At 37.8% G+C, this 20,555-nt stretch overlaps 1 long non-coding RNA gene and 1 pseudogene across 1 annotated transcript in view; both read left to right on the top strand.

The window, feature by feature from the left end:
- Positions 1–356: 356 nt before the first annotated feature.
- On the top strand, positions 357–6,172 carry LOC125346246 (annotated as a pseudogene).
- A 3,078-nt stretch (positions 6,173–9,250) lies between these two features.
- The window catches only part of LOC125346252, a 110,090-nt gene continuing 98,785 nt past the window's right edge, over positions 9,251–20,555 (top strand). The window contains exon 1 of the long non-coding RNA XR_007209884.1: positions 9,251–9,314. This is a non-coding gene — a long non-coding RNA (uncharacterized LOC125346252). The remainder of the gene's footprint in view (positions 9,315–20,555) is intronic.

Below are 20,555 nucleotides of genomic sequence, written 5' to 3'. Positions count from 1 at the left end.
AAAGGACAAACAGTTTTGGAGTAAAGTACTTATATATCAAGTCCTTAACTTTAGCACTTCTTATTCATGGCTGTACATTGAAAGCAGGTAGGTTTGCATTTCAATTTAGCAATATTTGATCTCCAAAAGGTGCACCAACACCACAGTCTCCCATGTGTCCTCTGTAATGAAAGACATGTGTACAGGTCATTCAAACTTTACCTCTATCATCTGGACAAAGTCTAACCTGAAGAGACTGGGAAGTGTCTACCTAATTCATTACTAATGCATTAAAGAGGCATGCCTTACAGTGTTGAGAGCACTATAAAAGGTCTGCATGCAAGCTCACAGGACTCTCAACAAGAAGAGAAGTGTCAATGGGTCCAGTAGTTGTCCTGGTGCTGGGTCTCTCCTGCCTGCTTCTCTTTTCCATATAGAGGCAGAACTTTGGGAGAAGGAAGCTCCCTCCTGGCCCCACTCTTCTCCCAATTGTTGGCAATATACAGCAGGTTGATATTAAAGTCATCACTAAATCTTTAACCAATGTAAGTACTCTTCATACTCCCTCCCCCAATGGTCTCAGTCACTAAATTATAAATGTTGCAGCTTTCTCCCCATCTTAGTTTAACAACTGTGTTGATGTTTGTTTGTTTGTTTGTTTGTTTTTGTGAATATGCTCAGTAGGAAAGGTATTGTGGTTAAATGTTCAGTTCTTGCAATCTTGTACCTCATTAGACATGGCTTTTGATTTGCAATGATCACAGAAGTTAACTTCTCTGAGAAGTTGTGGATGACTGAAAGGAAATATGTGTGAAATGAGATAACGTAAACAGGGGCTGGGGATATGGCCTAGTGGCAAGAGATAACGTAAACACATAAGACCATTTAGGGGAGTGCTGAGAGTGTTAGAATCCACTTTGATTTTTTCAGAAAACATTTGTCTGGGGCAAACAATGCTGCTTGGTGAGAAATGGCTTTGGAAAGTGTGTCATGTACTGGGGCAGCCTCTGTGGGGCCCAACCTCTGTCTTTAATGCCAATAGATCCCAAACTGCACTTGACTATAGACGCAGCTGTTCTGACTTAAAAATGGCAATCTCTCTGGTTTGTCACAGGAAATGAGATTTTCAACAGTAAGAGATTCACAGGTTGTCTAGAAGCAGTCATATGGTCAAAAGAGAATCAAACATTTCTTAAGCATGGAATATTCAATAAGCAGAAGTTTAACTATGAGTCTTCTATTCAATATCCATGGGGCTCTAGGAATGAATTTAGAAACCATAGTCCTCTGTGTCTTTCTTTGTGAAACATGACAAGCCTGCTGTGTGTTTTGATGTGAAGATGAATTATAATGATGTGCCAACTGCCTGGCTCATTACATGGCACATTGTAGGCCATCTCTACGTGACAGCTTCATAATGCATGGACTTCAGAAATATTTAAAGTTGTGTTGGCAAAAATAAAGTAGCATAAAAACATACAATGATAGTATCCGTTTTGCTCAATCGGAGGAGTGAATGGTGATGTCTTTCTCTAGTATTTTTTTTCTTCTCATTTCCAGTTCTCTGAAGTGTACGGCCTTGTGTTCACTCTGTATTTTGGCACGAAGCGCACTGTGGTGCTGTATGGATATGAAGCAGTGAAGGAAGCCCTGATTGATCATCGGGAGGAGTTCTCTGGGAGAAGCAAAGTCCCAGTGATTGACAAAGGCCTTGGTATCTGTATGTCTGCATGTGTCTGTGTGTTGGGCAGAGGATATGGGAATAAGGAGAATGGAAAAAGATGCCTGAAGGGTTCTGTAGTCAGAGCTTGCCCATCCTTGTGGCCGCCATCTGTTGCTTCCACAACCTTGCTTGTGTTCTCCATCCATATTTCTGCTTCCCTTCATTCAGGAATTGTTTTCAGCAATGGACACAGATGGAAAGAGATGAGGCGCTTTGCACCCATGACCTTTCAGAATTTTGGGATGGGGAAGAGGAGCATTGAAGAGCGTGTTCAAGAGGAAGCCCGCTGCCTTGTGGAGTAGTTGAGGAAAACCAATGGTGGGAGCTGCTTTATATCACTACTTTAGACAAGGAATATAAATAGCTCCTCTAATTCCCTTCCGTCTCAGATTTGGATTTTTTGGTTTTCACATCAGAAACCACGAATGTAATTTCTTTTGTTGTTTTATGCTGATACTGGGGCTTGAAATCTGGGCTTTAAATTAGTTCCGCTCACGTCGGGTGCTCGGTGCTCTATCATTTGAGCTAAACCTCCAGTTCAAGCTTTGTGCTTGTGAGTTACTATGTATGTCATAGGTTTGCTCAGCTTTGCTTTCCTGGGCTGGGTCCCAAGCACAATCCTTAGGTTTCAACCTGGTGAGTAGTTAGGGTTCTAGTTGAACCACACCAATATCTGAGTAGAGAGATCTTTGGGGTTTCTCGTCCAAAGAGTTAGGGAAAATTCATTGCTCATATCCCGACTCAAGGTACCTAGTATAGTGATTACATAGGAGTGCTTGCTAAATGAACAGGGTGGTGATGACCCTATCAACGTTAGAGACTGCTGCAGAGAGGAAGCTATATAGTATGCTCATTTTCATTGACATTTGTGATTCCTCAGTACCCATTCCTATACTTTTGGATAGTCATGCTGTGGTGTAAAATATAATTTTATTTCTTTTATTGTCTCTTACTTTAATTCACAACAAAATATTGCTCAGTAAACATGGTGCAATTGCTTCATGTCATCATTAGTTACTTCTTCTTATCCAGTTTTTTAGACTTTTTATTACATATTTTGAGTAACTATGTGCTTTATCAGGAGTCTGTAAAATACACAAATGGATTAAATGATTCAATTAGAAAAATTTCGCCTCTTATGATCAGTTTGTTCTAGTCTTCCCCTAGTGTATCCTAGCTCAATTTTCAGTTTTGCCTATCACTTTCTTCCATGTTTCTTAGATTTTATGTTAAAAATCTCATGCTAATTACTCCCATAAACAAATCCACTGACCTACAGTCATAATGGATATGATTATCCACTTGGATGCTAAGTAACTGTTTAAATTCATTCTTCCAAATAAAATGAAGAGTGAAAATCCGACTTAACCTGTCAACAACAAACAGATACACTCAGAAAATCTCGACAATTTCCCAAATAACCAAACCTTTCATAGTTAAAATAGAATTTTTCTGAGAGCTTAGACTTAATCTCTAAGTAGCCTACACACATGCAACCAACTTAACAACTAATATATAACCCAAATGACCCACACCAACTCATAATTCTCTATTTAGTGTCTATGATTTAAGCTCAGTAGCAACTTATATATTGATTATTTGCTTACAGCAATTTCACTGTATGGAAAGTACAAAAAATAATCCTTTTCTTTAACTTATCTGTCAAATGATAGAATCTCAGAGACAGACAAATTTAAAATATATGTAAAGTATTATTCATCCCCGAATTTCAAAGGTTCAGCCCTGTCCATATATTAAGTTTGGTGTTTAATTAGACTCACTGTCTATTTCCTAAGGAGGGGAAATTCACTCTTAAATATTGAAATGAAAAAGAAGGCTCCTGTGTATTAATTTTACGTTTATGTTTGCCTTACCTGAGATTTACATTTAATAAAAGGTTTAAATTTAGTTATTATTTTTCTCTCATACATGAATACATTCAACTTTTTACTTTGATTCCTTCTAGTATTTGAACTCTGCTAAAAATCTCTCTCTTTCGCTTCTCTCCATTGGTTATTCAAAACTGCTACAGGCACCTAATATTCTGTCCCTTTCTCTCTCAGTGTCATGTAGTCTACAGGCTTTGCATACAGATATATTACTAGCCCAAATGATTGACAATTAGGTATATACAAGTCTTCTTTTCCATAAAGAACATACATCTGGGATTGAAAGACTTTAGGTAAAAGCAATTAGTATGAACTTTCGTTATTTTCTTACTTAGTTTGTACTGGCCAACTCAGGCTTCAGGTAAATTGATATACCAGTATAATTGATACTGAATATTTGGCTGTTAGAGGAATTTATACATAAAACAGTAATAAAATTGGTAAAAAAAAAAAAAAAAGACAAAGCCTAAATACAGCATTTCATATGTATATTTCAATTTGTTTCTAATTCCTCAGGTTCACCCTGCGACCCTACCTTCATCCTGGAATATACTCCTTGCAATGTGATCTGCTCCATTATTTTCCAAAATCAGTTTGAATATAAAGACCAGAACTTCCTTAACTTGATGGAGAAATTAAATGAGAATGCCAAGATTATGAGCTTGCCCTGGATACAGGTAAAGCCAAGATCTTTTCTTCCTAAGAAAGCACTTATCTTTTCTTTTTATTTTAACAGACCCAAATTAAATAAAAAGCAAATAGTAAGGTGACTACCTGGACATGACAGTCCAACCTAAAGAACTGTAGAGTACTATTCAGGAAGTCACTGCCTAGGCCAACGTGTTCTTCTGGTCTTCCCATTGTATTTTTGTAGTATCTCCAATGTTTCAAGTTTTATGTTAAGATCCTTGATCAACTTTCATTTGATATTACCACAGGACATGAGGTAAGGTTGTAGTTCATTTTCTGCAGTTCCAAAATAGATCAATGATGTTTGTAGGAATTAGTTTGGGAAGGAGGGAAGGAAAGGATGAGAGAGAGTAACACAGGAGCAGAGTATGATCTAGATATATTGCATGGTCCGTCCATGTTGGCTCATGCCTAAAATGTTATATAATCATGAGACTGAGACCTTTAAGTTCAAAGCTTGAAGCCAGCTAGGGCAGAGATGTCTGCCAGACTCCATCTCCCAGATAGCCAGCAAAAAATAGGGTAGGAAATACAGCTCTAATAGTAGAGTGCCCACCATGAGCAAGAACACCAAACAAAACTCTGAGGCCTGAGTTCAAACCCCAATACTAGCACCAAAAAGAAAGACGTATTCCACTTGTATATGGACATGTCAACATGAAAGCCTTTGACAAGTAAATATGTTAATAAAAATGAAAGAAAAAGAATATAAACATCTGAGAAAGATGTCTAAGTCAATATTTTATACCCACTGAAAAATATAAATATAGGATTGGCTCAAGCTAGTCAACTCAGCAATTCATTCTATGTTTCCCATTAAATCAGAAAAAGATATTCCTGTAAATGGCATTGTTCAGTTCCAGAAAGATGCCTAGTCAATCCATGGATATCCAGGTCTTTAGTGAAAGCTTACATTTTCCACAGATTTGTTTTCCAATCAGACTTCTCATGTTCACTGGGCAAATGTATTTTTCCTCACAGAGCAAGCATATTTGGGACAATGGAAGCTATTAGAAATCACTGAGTAGAGTCAGAGTATTTGATGATTCCACTGTGGTCCTAGATGATTTGGTAGTCTGGGAACAAATGACAAAATTGAATTCTAAAATAATCCTCACAGTATAAAACTGTTTGCTTATTATAGTATTTATTTTGCTACTTAATACAGTAAATATATAAAAGTAGCCTTTGATTTCTTTTTATATGATTTTACATGTTTTTACCTGCAGTTGTTCATGAGAATTATTTATCTTGGTAATTAAGATGCATTGCTAAGGACCAATAAACTATCACCCAACCCCTCCCAAAAAAATCTTCACAGTGTTTTCTCATGTACTGATTCAGCATGACCTAATTTCTATAAGAATGTAACATAAAATATAAAAATAATAATATAATATAAAATATAAAAATTATAACTGTGTGGTCAGGGAGAAGTTCACTAGATGCTCCAGCATGGAGCTGAGTTTTAGGTATACTTGAACCCCTCTCACATTATATGTTCCATCAGTATTTCCCTCCAAGATGGAAGCCATAGAATGTTTCTATTTATAGCCCAGTTTTCTATAATATGTATAGTATTTATATGCAAATGCATTTTTATTCAGTAAATAATGTTGTGTTTTTAGATCTGCAACCTCTTCCCCAATCTCATTGATTATGTACCTGGGAGTCAGAAAACAGTAATAAAAATTTTGAATCATATCAGAAGTTATATTTTGGAGAAAGTGAAAGACCATGAGGAATCACTGGATGTTAACAATCCTAGGGATTTGATCGATTGTTTCCTGATGAAAATGAAACAGGTAAAATGTGAAAAATCCACACAGTTATTTGAAATCTTGAACATTTTCTGTCACATTGAATAGTCAGTGTTACTAATGATATTTAAACAATCACACCAGCAGTGCTTGTAAAAATAACTTATCAATTATGTAACTGAGTATACCCTAATTATCTGGCAAACTTTAAATTAATTTATTAATTAATTAAAATACACTCTTTTCTTTATATAAAAATAATCTAAATAAGGATAAGCAGAATGAAGTGGTAACAGGTGAAATAGAATCAACTGCAATGAAAAATATTGTATCATATAGTGATGTGTGTCATTATTTTATAATGTATAGAATAGAAGACTTCATTAAGGTGGTCTTCCTGCATGTTCTGTAAGTCAGAATTGGCCTTGAAGAAATCATTCTGGAATGATCCTTAATTGTTCATGGTTCATCATCCTTACAAGGTTTTTTTCATTGTTTAATTAAAATATGTATATATGTGTCACATTATTGTATACTTTATGGACAAATTAATTGAACAAAGACTTACATTATGATATTTTATGTGCATATAGTGTATTTTAGTCAAATTCACCTCTTCTATTTTTCCTAAGTCCTCTTTATTCTTTGTATATAGATTTTAGTGAGTTTCATTATGATATTTTCACGTAACATACAATGAATATACTATATATCTAACATAGATGTACAATGCACATAGATAATGCATATGTAGTACTATACATATGTGAATTTGTGTGTGTATATATACATATTCTGAAATCAACTAAGTGTAGCTGATTCCTTATTAGTTACCACGGGGACAACTATAACAAATTTATGAAAATCTAGTGCGAAATTACAGCAAATTAGTTTCTGGCTACACATTTAATCCTCCCCATATTGAATTGCAACTTTCTTAGTTTTTTTATTTTTTTCTCACAAATTACATCCTTGTTGTATTGGGTACCCATAGCATCCATCCATATTTATTGTCCCATACATTTCCTTTAAAATGTATATGAACTAAAAAGTGGTTGAATAAATATATAGTACAATTCACATCCTTTTTATGTGTAAGGTAATATTTAATAAGCATATCCATTTCTTGAAATTGTGTTGATTTATTGTTCAATAGGCTTTAGTTTCTACTTGAGCTAACTCCCCTTAGCACTTCTCCTATGGTAGATCTATTCATGACAGATTCTCTTCTTTTATTTGTCTTAGGAGTATTAACTTCCCCTGCATGTTCATAAGGATATGAGCTAAAATTAGTGTTTTAGTTCATGGCATGGAATCATTAGATATTCATTATTTTGTTAACATTTATACAGCCCAGAATATAATAGGCTATGAGCCCTGCAACTATTAAATCTCCAAATTTTTAAAATAATTACTTATTTATTGTCAAAGTGATGTGCAGAGAGTTTACAGTTTCATATGTAAAGCAGTGAGTTCATTTCTTGTACAATTTGTTACCTCCTCCCTCATTTCCCCACTCCCCCTCCCCCTTACCCTCTCCCCCCCATGAGCTGTTCAGTTGGTTTAGACCAAATGGTTTTGTAAGTATTGCTTTAGGACTCATTTCTCTTTTTATCCTTTGTCTCTCAATCTTGATATTCCTTTTCCCTTCCCTAGTTCTAATACCAGTATATACAGTATCCAGGGTACTCAGATGAGATATAGTGACAGCACAGGGGCAACCATACGCAGGGGATACTGGAGGATCATCAACAAAAAAAAGCTATGATTTCACATGGCATATTGAAAATATTTACAACAGTGATACAACACTCGTTTCCATAACATGGAGTTTATTTCACTTAACATCATCTTATGTGTTCATAAGGGCATTTTGACAGATGGAAGTTTTAATATTGGTGGTTAGGCACACTATCCTAGAGTAATTTTACCTTAAGATTTAAGACAATGACAATGTGATGATCCTAGAAAATACAGAAACTGGATAATACCAAAGTTTGTTTAATTTAGCCAGTTTAGAAAGCACATGAAGTCAATATTATCAAAGGAGATGACATTCCCCAGGAACTACAAAGGTTCAGAGATGAAGTTTAATTATTTTATTTCACATTGTTAGACATCACTACAAGTCATTGGAGATTATAAAAGCATGATGGATTTAATGGAGGCCCGGGTACTGCCTAGATAATGATGTAATTTGATCATTTAATTAATTTCCTCACTCAACATTTAAAACTGCAAACTTGTTGACAACATAATTTCACACCACCTTCTCAGTCCTTGGCACTGCTTTATCCATACTCTCTCCTTTATACCATGACAAGGTAATGTGAACATATTTTGACTTCGTGGTTTAGTGTCTCTTCAGCTCATGCGTGCCAAGTCATTCCCTCACAGGTTCCCTAGACCACCTGACTCAGTGCTTCCCATCTGCTGGTCCATCTTGTTTGGATGAAGCCATTCTTACTCCTTGTGACTCCAGAGTTTGGCTGCCTTTTAACATTTTCACCACCAATATTGGAAATATATAAATTTTTTATACAAGAAGTTAAGTTGCAACAGGGAGCTCATGGATGAAATCCTAGCTACTCAAGAGGCTGAGATCTGAGCATCAAGGTTTGAAACCAGCTTGAGCACTAAGGTCCCTGAGACTTTTATCTGCAATTAACTAGCAAAAAGTTGGAAGTGGAGTTGTGGGTAGCACTAGCCTTGAGCAAAAGATCTCAAGGACAACACCCAAGCCCTGAGTTCTAGCCCTAGTATCAATAACAACAAAACAAGGTTTAATTGTGTATTCTTGCTTCAAGCTTATAACACCTATGTCCCTAATTTTCCTACTTCTATTACTCAATTATCTGATCCTTTAAAAATTAGAGTAAATTTAGTTATTAGTGGTTTAAATAAGTGGTGAGTCCTGACCTCAAATGCAGTCTCAGTACTATATCAGTTAGAGTAGGAACAGTACAGTAGCCCTGAAGCCTTAGCCTCAACTAGTGTACCACCCCCACTATGTCATTATTCATTTTTCTTAGTCCTTTACTCTCCAGGTTTGTATCATTGTGAGATACTGTAGATTCACTGTTATCACATGTGCTGGTAAATAGTATAATTGTATCAAACCTTAGGAGCAGGAAAATCACAAGGAACCATTGTAATTTACTAAGAAAAATTTGACAATTGTTGCATTGAATTTGTTTGGTGCTGGAACAGAAACGATCAGCACAACACTGAGCTACGGCCTGCTGCTCCTGATGAAGCACCCCCATGTCACAGGTAGGTGCACAGGTAGAGACCTAAGTGAATTTCAGGAAAATATAGGAAAGATGCTGCTAGGGGTTGCATTGTCAGGTAAGTCTCACAATTCAACATCCTATGCCACCAGCTGTCATCAGAGAGAAATGATGAGAACAAGGCAGTAGGGAAAGCAATAAGACTCTCGTCTGGCCTCTGGATTTTATGTCAGGTACTTGTTGGAAAAGAACTCCAGCACAAATTAACATACATGTACATATTGATTTTAGACCAAAATTTCCAGCTTTTAAAATAGGTCAGTTCTTCTATATACTTTTCCTCATTCTGACTATTGTAATGATGCTGAAATGCCCAAAACTCAAGACCCACCCCCCAAAGACCACCAAGAAGCCGATTCCAATGAAAAAGCAAAGAGTCATTTATTAGCAAACTCGAGCTCAGACCTATACACACATGGACACAGCCAAGATGGACAAAGGCCCCAGCACAGATTACACCAGGTTTTTAAAGTAAACAAGTCTAGTGGATTCCCAGTTAAAAAGACAGGTAATTGGTTAACCCTTAGTGTGTTATCTATTCCTGATTAGCTGGACAGCAAGACAGTCAAAGTTTGCAAAAGACATCTGACATCAGCCTTCTCCTGTTATCAACCTCAGGACTGTTAGTGGGGGCTGCTGCAAGGGACTTTTGGCATCAGTCCCCTCCTGCTATGTATGCATTAGTTACTTATTGGGGCAGTAACTTGTTCAGAGTCCCGTTATTGATTATCTTAATTGCCTGGTGGAGCACCTGGCACTTCAAATATTTATCTGCTGATCTGTTGCTTGGGGAGTTTACACCTTTCCTGGAATTTGGGTCCTTGACTAGTTTCCTAGAGTCTGCATTTTGTCACTGAGGTGAGGGGAAGCTATTGGCCCTTACCTAGTAACAGAACTTTGTTAGTAGTTAATCACAGCTATGAGAAACATATTCCTGTACACAGCACAATTATCAAACAAGGCAGTGAAACGTCTTACAAACAATGGCTAAAGCATCCTAACTTTAACTGACCTCTGGTCAAATGAAGTCTCTCTGGCTACCTTGATTATTTTAGACTGCATTTTCTTCAAGCTTCACATTGACAGTAATTCCAGGAAGCTTCAGGGCCCAGTCAGGCCCTTCTCTCATTGCCCCCTACTATATTAACTGCTAGCCACTCCCTTATTAAATCAGATTTGCTCTTGAAGTGTCTCGGAGATACGCGTATGCCCGGCTTTCTTCACTGGTAAGGAGGGAGGTAAAGCGATCTCATACGGCCACGTGCACCTGAGCTCCTTCCTGAGCCCCCCACTCCACTCTGGCCTTACCTGCGGGTCGGGTGACCAGGGGAGAGGGTGAGAAAGGGAGTGATTAGAGTAGAGTAGAGCCTGACCCCCCGCACCAGAGGAGGCGACCCTGAATTTGTTGAAGCTCATTATGAATCTTTATGTAGTAGTGAATTACTGTGACCAATGTGTCACTTTCCTCCTATTCTGCCATTTCTTTTTTTTTTTTTTTGGCCAGTCCTGGGCCTTGGACTTAGGGGCTGAGCACTGTCTCTGGCTTCTTTTTGCTCAAGGCTAGCACTCTGCCACCTGAGCCACAGCGCCACTTCTGGCCATTTTTTATATATGTAGTGCTAGGGAATCGAACCCAGGGCTTCATGTATACGAGTCAAGCACTCTCGCCACTAGGCCATATTCCCAGCCCCTCCCCCCCCCCCGCCATTTCTTATTTATGTCTCACCCAGCTAAAGTGAAGGAAGAGATCGACCATGTGATTGGCCTGCACTGGACCACCTGCATGAAGGACAGGAGATAAATGCCCTACACAGATGCTGTGATTCATGAGACCCAGAGATACATTTCAAAGTCATTGGTCTCATACACATGCATATCAACAAAAAATATTGCAATTCCGAGGAGCTCCTCAACAAACCGTCAAATAAATCCATCCTTATTCAATACTTAATTTACATGAAAGCTAAATCCTATAGACTTGATGGTAATCAAAAGGAGTATAATTACTCTTCATTTTAGAGCTTGGGTAAATGTTACTTCTTTTTTCACTTTGCTATTTGCACTCACTTTAGTAAGAAATTTAGCAGCCTAATTTAAATAAAATGTAACTCAATGGACGTAAATGCCAAATATAGCTCTGCCTGTTAATATTCTGGCTTTGTTTTGTGTTCATTTTCTTTCTTTTTAAAAAAAATTTTTGTGGGCTGGGGATATGGCCTAGTGGCAAGAGTGCTTGCTTCCTATACATGAGGCCCTGGGTTCAATTCCCCAGCACCACAAACTGTGGGCTTTCTGTTTATCTTGTGCGCTATGTCCTTTGCCCTGCAGAAGCTCTGCAGTTTGATGCAGTCCCATTGGTCCAACCTTTCTTTGATTTGTAGCCTTTCTGGGTCTTTGTTAAGGAAGTTCTGTTCTGTGCCAAGGAGCCCAATGTTTCTCCTACTCCTTCCTTTAGAGTTTTCAGGGTATCTGTTTTGATTCCAAGGTCTTTAATCCCTTTGGAATTGATATGGGTGCAGGGTGATATATAAGGATCTAATTGCAATTTGTTGCATGTGTTGAACCAGTTTTTCCAGCACCATTTGTTAAAGAGGCTATCTTTCTTCCAGACAATTTTTTTAGCTCCTTTATCAAAGATTAAGTAGGCATGGATCTGTGGGTTCATTTCTGGGTCTTCAATTCTGTTCCATTGGTCTTCAGGCCTGTTCCGGTGCCAATACCAAGCTGTTTTTATTACTATAGCTTTATAATACAGCTTGAAGTTGGGTATTGTAATTACTCCAGCACTGTTCTTTCTGCTTAGGATTGTGTTTGCTATTTGGGGTCTTTTATTGTCCCATATGAATTTCTGGATTGTTTCCTCTATTTCATTAAAAACTGGTGTTGGGATATAAATGGGTATTGCATTGAATTTGTAGATAGGCTCTGGCAATATTGCCATTTTGATTATATTATTCCTCCCAATCCAGGCGCATGGGAGGTTTTTCCATTTCCTTAGTTCTGCCTTAATTTCATTTTTCATGTTTTTAAAGTTCTCATCATAGAGTTCTTTCACTTCTTTGGTTAAGGTTATTCCTAGGTATTTTATGTTTTTTGAGGCTATTGCAAAAGGAATTGCGTTCCTGATTTCTGCCTCAGCGTTTGGGTAATTAGCATATAGAAATGCCATTGAGTTTTGAGGGCATATATTATATCGTGCAATTTTTCCAACATTTTGGATCAGCTCTAGTAGCTTGGGGGTAGAGTCTGTGGGGTTCTTTAGGTATAGAATCATGTCATCTGCGAAAAGAGAAAGTTTAACTTCATGTTTTCCTATTTGTATCCCCTTTATATTCTCTTTTTGCCTAATTGCTCTGGCTAGGAATTCTACTACTATGTTGAAGAGAAGGGAAGAGAGTGGACATCCCTATCTTGCTCCTGATTTTAAAGGGAATGGCTTTAGTTTTTCAACATTTAGAATTATGCTGGCTGTTGGTTTGTCATACAGTGCATTTATTTTATTCAGAAGTGTTCCTTGGAATCCCAGCTTTTCCAGGGCTTTTAGCATAAATGGGTGCTGGATTTTATAGAACGCTTTTTCTGCATCCAGAGATAAAACCATGTGGTTCTTTAGCTTGCTCCAGTTGATGTGGTGGATTACATTAATTGACTTGTGTATATTGAACCAACTTTGCATCCCTGGAATGAATCCAGTTTGATCATGCTGTATGATTCTTTTGATGACCTGTTGAAGTCAATTGGCCAGAATTTTGTTGAGAATTTTTGCGTCTGTGCTCATGAGGGAAATTGGTCTACAGTTCTCTTTCCGTGATGAGTCCCTGCCTGGTTTTGGGATGAGGGTTATACTAGCTTCATAGAATGTGTCTGGTAGTGAACGTTCTCTTTCAATTTCATTGAAGATTTTGAGAAATATTGGTGTGAGTTCTGTTTTGAAGGCCTTGTAGAATTCTGCTGTGAATCCGTCTGGACCTGGGCTTTTCTTGGATGGAGATCACTTATTGCTGTTTCTATTTTAATGCTGGATATGGGTCTGCTTAGAAGGTTTAAATCTTCATGGTTGAGGTTGGGGATATCAATTTTTTTGAGGAAATAATCCATTTCTTCCAGCTCCTCAAATTTGTTGGCATAACGGTTTGCAAAATAGTCCCTTATTGTATTCTGAATTTTGATTGTTTCTGTTGTGATGTTACCTGTTTCATCTCTTATCTTGTTTATTTGTGTGCTGCCTTCCTTTTTTGGACAGGTTTGCTAGGGGTCTGTCTATCTTGTTGATTTTTTCAAAGAACCAACTCTTTGCTTTGTTGATTTTTTCGATGATTTTTTTTTTGTCTCTGATTGATTCAATTCTGATTTGATTTTAATTATTTGCTTCCGTCTATTGACTTGGGGTTTGGCTTGTTGTTCTCTTTCTAGGAAATTAAGGTGCTTTCTTAAATTATTGAGTGGCTGTTTCTCCAGTTTGTTGGTGTATGCACTCAGAGATATAAATTTTCCTCTGAGTACTGCCTTTGCTGTGTCCCAAAGGAGCTGGTACTTTGTGTCCTCATCTTGGTTGAAGTCCATAAACATTTGAATTTCCATTTTAATTTCTTCCATGACCACTGATGGTTCATCAGTGTGTTGTTTAGTCTCCATGAATTGTAGGATTTTCTGTGGTGGCTGTTTGAGTTGAGTTCTAATTTTATTGAATTGTAGTCTGAGAGAATGCAGGGAATGGTTTTGATACTTCTGAAATTTTACAGATTTTCTTTATGCTCTAAGATGTGATCTATTTTGGAGAATGTTCCATGTGCTGCTGAGAAGAATGTGTATTCTGTTGTTGCTGGGTGGAATATTCTGTGGATGTCGGTTAAGTCTACTTGGTCTATGTAACTGTTTAGTTCTGTGGTTTCTTTGTTCAGTTTTTGGCGTGTTGCTATGTCCATAGGTAACAGTGGAGTGTTAAATTCCCCAACTATCAATGTGATTGGGTCTATGAGTGTTTTTAGAGTCAGGGGTGTTTGTTTGATGAAATTGGGTGCTCCTATATTTGGTGTGTAGATATTTAGGATGGTTATATTTTCCTGTAGGAGTGATCCCTTTATTAGTATGCAGTAACCTTCTTTGTCTATTCTTACCTTTTTGAATTTGAAGTCAATTTTGTCTGATACATGCAGTAACCTTCTTTGTCTCTTCTTACCTTTTATAATTTGCAATTAATTTTGTCTGATACTAGGATTGCAACTCCAGCCAGCTTATGGGGGCCATTTGCTTGATAGAGTTTATTCCAGTCTTTCACTTTTACAAGATGTTTACTTTTGATGGATAGATGTGTCTCTTGGAGGCAGCAGAAAGATGGATCTTGATTTTTGATCCAACTTATGAGCCTATGTCGTTTGATTGGAGAATTATGTCCATTAATGTTGAGAGTTAGGATTGAGAGATGATCGTTGGTTCCTTTCATTGTCACTATTTTGTTAAAAGTTGTGTCTTCCTATTTTTTGATCTGATATTCTGGTTTACTATTTAGGGTTAATTTCTCTGTATTGGGATCTTGATTATTTTCCCTGTATAGTACATCTTTGAGGATTTTCTGTAAAGCTTGTTGGGTGGAGATATATTGTTTCACTTTTTCCTTACTGTGGAAGACTTTTATTTGAATTTTGGCTATAAATGAGAGTTTAGCTGGTTACAGTATTCTTGGTTGGTAGTTATTTTTATTTAGTGTTTGGTATACCTCATTCCAGGCTCTCCTTTCTTTCATGGTCTCTGCTGAGAAGTCTGGGGTAATTCTCATTGCTTTTTCTTTATATGTGATTGTTTTCTTCCCCCTAACAGCTTTAAGGACTCTTTCCTTGGACTCTATTGATCCTGTTTTTTTTTTTTTTGTTTTTTTTTTTTTTTTTTTTTTTTTTTTTTTTGGCCAGTCCTGGGCCTTGGACTCAGGGCCTGAGCACTGTCCCTGGCTTCTTCCCGCTCAAGGCTAGCACTCTGCTACCTGAGCCACAGCGCCGCTTCTGGCCGTTTTCTGTATATGTGGTGCTGGGGAATCGAACCTAGGGCCTCGTGTATCCGAGGCAGGCACTCTTGCCACTAGGCTATATCCCCAGCCCCTATTGATCCTGTTTTGATCACAGCGTGTCGGTGGATGTCCTGTTCTGGTCTTGTCAGTTTGGGGTTCAAAATGTTTCTTGTATCTGTATAGGCCTGTCCTTGAGGATATTTGGGAAGTTCTCAGCTAATATTCTGTTAAATAGGTTGCGTATTCCATTAACTTCTTTCACCAGGTTTTCCTCAATACCTATTAGCCTTAAATCGGGCTTCCTGATTACGTCTTGGAGCACATGGAATGATCTGTTTTGTCAATTAGATTGGTTTGGTATTGATGTTTCATCTCTCTCCATAGTTTCTAGGGAATCTTCAGCCCCTGAGATTCGATCTTCTGCTCATTTTTCTTTTCTACCATCGATAATCACAAAGATTTGATTAGTGAATGAACACCAGAAGACTTGAAGACTAGTCAACTCAGCCCTCTGAATATTCTCCCTCAGTACTGACTGCGCCAGCCACGAGCTCAGTGCTTGTGCTCCACCATGACCTTAGGGCTTTTGTCCACTGCACCCTTTACCACTTGAGGTGCAGAAAGTTCACTGTGCATCCATGTCAGGCCTTCTCCCTGTCCACCACCAACCCTTCTGTTCAGATTTCACACAAACACTGGTGCAGACAATCCTAAGATTCCATGATCTATGACTCTTTGTTTGCAAGCCTGCAACCCACTCAGTCTCAGCAGATTGCCCTTTGTAATAACCCCCTGAGACCCTCAGCAACACACTTTTCTTTAGATAATAAGCTGAATACATCAAAGTAGTCTCTATTTCATCAACCCCCCCCCCACCCTGGGTTAAGGTTTGTAGAAGAGGAATGTTTACTATACAGGTAGAATTGTCTACCTTGCAAGTGGCATCTCTCTTATCTTGTAATTGTGTCTTTGGATTCCTCCATTTGTTGAAAAAACTAACAGTGCCTGGAACTATTTTCTAGTTCGTTTGCATCTCTTTGTGCTTTTTCTCTATCTGGTCCCTGAATATGTGATTTCATACCACTTGTCTTCCATTCCTGATTTTCTGTATTTGATTTCCTTCTTCCATTGGCTTTCAACCAAGTATTTTTCTTTATTTGATTAATTGTGCTTTAAAAACTTTACTTTCATTTAGAAAGTTGCAACCTTTGAGTCATTTTTTATTCTCTCTTTCTTTCTTTGTTTATTCTTATTTATTGCCAGTCCTAGGGTTTGAACTCTGGGCCTTGGCACTATGTCTGTGTTTCTTTTGCTCAAGGAAAGCCTCTTCCATTTCAGCCACAGCACCACTTCCTTGAGCCACTCTTTCTATCATCCATGTATTCTTTATGTTGTGTAGCTGTTCCTCTTTGAACTCATTCAGTTATTCATGGCCTCTTTGAATTCACTGACTGTAATTAGAAGCATTATTTATTACCTTTGGCTAGTTGTATTAAGGAGTTCTCATGTAACCCACCCCTCTACGTGTGTGATGCAAAGGATCTGTTACCCCTTCCCTCATTCTCCCTCTCTCTCCCATCTTTCCAATTCCCATGATTCTCCTCCAGGTTCCTTGTTCCATTCTCAGAGCATGACAGGACAGCATACACTTGCTAGTACTCTCTCCAGGAGTCCATGAGTCTGCTCCTATCATAAGACATGTATCAGCTTCCTAGTAGTCATTTCATTGAACTGCCTATTACATGTTCAAAAGAATGGTATCCATTAATCATATTTTATAAAAATAAAAAAAGAGAGAGAAAATGGAGTATATAATTTAATGGCTGATATGGAAATCTGAATCTCCCACTTTTTTCATCAATACATAAGTAGTAGTCATACTTGATATTCTAGTGCAATCTCTATTTTCTCATTAAATAGGACCTAGCTTTATCTTTCTGAAAGTTGCCATGATCTTTCTAATCCTGGTGTTCTGGAATCCTACAACCTTATACTATGTGAAGGTTTTTATTCCCTTTATTTTGATGGACAGTTGGAGAGAATTTTCTATCAAATTGGAAGAATATGGAGGTTCATATAGTACTTCACTCTGAAGGATATTTGACTTCATTATTTCTAAGTAGCAAATTTTATGGGAATTTTAGAACCATTGCCTGGTTTTTCTTCCCTCAGGACTTTTCCTGTTACAATATTTAGTTGAAAGCATCATATGTCTTTATCACAATTATATCTACTCTATGTGTCAGAATTTTGGTGAAGATTTCTTTTCTGTTTTCTATCCCCTCTTCCTTTCTGTATTCAGAGGACAAACTATCATTTACACTATTTCCTTATTATTATTTAGCATTATTTCCTAAATCCTTACATGTTTTTACAAGTAGAAGTCATTAATGTAAAATAACATTATACAAGATAAAATTTACAGATGCCTTTGTAAAAATGCTAAGATTATCACACATAAGTTCTATGGAAATTGAATTCTGAAATTAAAACTCCTTCAGGCATGGATTCTCCCTCACTAATTCTTTCTAATGTGTCTCTCCTTTTAGAAAATGTCCCAGAATGGAATTTCTCTCATATATCCTTATTAATTTCTAGGACATCAACTTACGCATCATTGACAGGAGTTCTCGGTGGCCTATGGCAGCATTAGAATTGTCAAGATGAGGAAAGGTACAGGATAAGGAAAGAACTTATCTACTGTAAGAGGTGGAAATTTTGGTCTAATTTATGTCAACTTATGCTAGAGCTGTTTTCCAACAATTACCTCCATAAAACCCAGAGACCAGAACTGAGTCTTATTACCTTTTCCCCTGCCTTGTTCTCATCAATTCTGTGTGATTACAGCTGGTGGCACAGGATGTTGAACTATGAGACATATCTGACAATGAAAATCACTAGCAGCATCTTTCCTGTATTTTCCTGAAAATACCTAGGTCTCCACCTGCTTTCTTACTTGTGACATGGGGAACTTCATCAGGAGCAGCAGGGCATATCTCAGTGTTGTGCTTGTTGTTTCTGTACCAGCACCAAATAAATCAGATGCAACAACTGTCAAACTTTCCTTAGTGAATTCCAATGGTTCTTTGTGATTTTCTTGTTCCTAGGATTTGACACAATTATATTATTTACCAGTACATGTGATGACAATGAATCTACAGTATCTCAGACTGGTAAACCTGGAGAGTAAAGGACTAAGAGAAATGAACAATGACATAATGGAGTAGTACACAATATGAGAGTAATGATTCAAGGCTACTGTGCTGTCCATATTCTAACTGATATGGTACTGAGACTGTATTTGTGGTCACCAAACTCACTACTCATTTAAACTACCAATACCTTAATTCTCTCCAATTTTAAAGGATCAGAAAATTGAGGAATAGAAGTAGGAAACTTATAAACCTGAAGCAAGAATCTGGATTTAAACCTTTTTGTTGTTGTTGATGTTACTGATCCTAGGGTTAGACCTCAGGGATGGGGTGTTGTCCTTTATTTTTTTTTTCTCAAGACTAATGCTAAACCACTTGACCACAACTCCACTTCCAACTTTTTGCTAGCTAATTGGAGATAAGAGTCTCAGGAACTTTTGTGCTCAGGCTGGTTTTAAACCTTGATCCTCAGACCCCAGCCTCTTGAGTAGCTAGGATTACAGCCATGCGTTCCCCAATGCAATTTTATTTCTTGTATCAAAATTTTACATATATTCAATGTTGCTTGTGAAAATGTTCAAGTGGGGAAAAACTTAGGAGCCACAAGAAGTAAGAATGGCTTCATACAAACAAGATGGGCCAGCAGATGGGAAGCTCCAAGTCAGGAGGTCTAGGGAACCTGTGAGGGAATGACTAGAAATGCATGAGCTGAAGAGACACTAAACCATGAAGACAAAATGTGTTGACATTAGCTTGTCGTGGTATAAAGGAGAGAGAGTATGGATAAAGCAGTGACAGAGACTGGGAAGAAGGTATGAGATTAAGTTGTCAACAGATTGCAGTTTTAAATTTTGAATGAGGAAATCATTAAATAATCAAACTGCATCATTTTCTGGCTGTTATTTGGGCCAGAATTAAATCCGCCATGCTTTCACAATATCAAGATAACTTGTAGTATGTCTAATAATATGTAATAAAATAATTAAAATAAACTGAACAAGCTCTGACTACAGAACCCTTCAGGCCTCTTTTTCCATCCTCATTATCCCCACATTCACTGCCCAACACACAAACACACACACAGGCACATGCAGATGTACACATACCAAGGCCTTTATTAACTTTGTCAACCATTGGGGCTTTGTCTCTCCCAGAGAACTCCTCCCCATGATAAGTCAGGGCTTCCTTCAGGGCTTCATATCCATACAGCACCACAGTGGGCTTCATGCCAAAATACAGAGTGTAATGGAGTCTTCTAACCTCAAGTGCAAGACATATTTTTAGTGGCAGTTTAAGAGATATGGGACTGGCCTAGTTCTCTCTTTGGAGAATACTATCTGCTGTGTCTCATTTGAGAGGAGGAAGAAGACAGGTAGAATGGCAAAAAAAAATTTCTGAAACATCATAGAAAAACTTCAGCTTAGGACCATATGAGAGAGAAACCAAACTATCATCAAGGCCTATAATGGTAGCTCATGCTTGTAATCCCAGCAACATAGGGAGGCAAACGTAAGACTGGCAAACACACCAGATCCTTATTGGAAAAATAACGGAAACAAAAAAGGGCTTATGTATACAAGGCTCCAGTGATAGAACATCTGCCTGGTAATCTCAAATCCCTGAGTTCAAACCCCAGTACCTCCAAGAAAGAGAAAAGAAAAATGTTAAAAAAAGTAGGCCTAGAAGGGGGGCAGGAGGGAGAATCTGGGACAGCAAAGAAAAGGGAAGAAAACCCAAAATGTCTGAGCAGTATAACAAACCTGCCATTCTTCTCACCACCTGTCACTTGGGAAGAAGTAAGCATTTGTTGTTCACTGAGCAATAAGCAGGATTTATTGCCCGGACAGGCTGAGGGAACAAGGCATGGTTTCCAGACTAAAGAGCACCAGGCGATATCTTCCTGGGTGGCCCACAAGGAGGACCTGACCTGCTGTAAGGCAGGTGTTCACCTTGTGTGATGCTAGTCTCATGCAGTATGGGGCAACACACAAATATGCTCTTCATTCTAAAATAAATACATACATAAAAACCATCTTTCTTAGGCATTTAAATGACTAATATGAATTCCTCA

The sequence above is a fragment of the Perognathus longimembris genome, chromosome 2, assembly GCF_023159225.1.
Source record: "Perognathus longimembris pacificus isolate PPM17 chromosome 2, ASM2315922v1, whole genome shotgun sequence".
NCBI lineage: Eukaryota > Metazoa > Chordata > Mammalia > Rodentia > Heteromyidae > Perognathus > Perognathus longimembris.
This window is presented reverse-complemented; position numbering and strand designations above follow the sequence as displayed.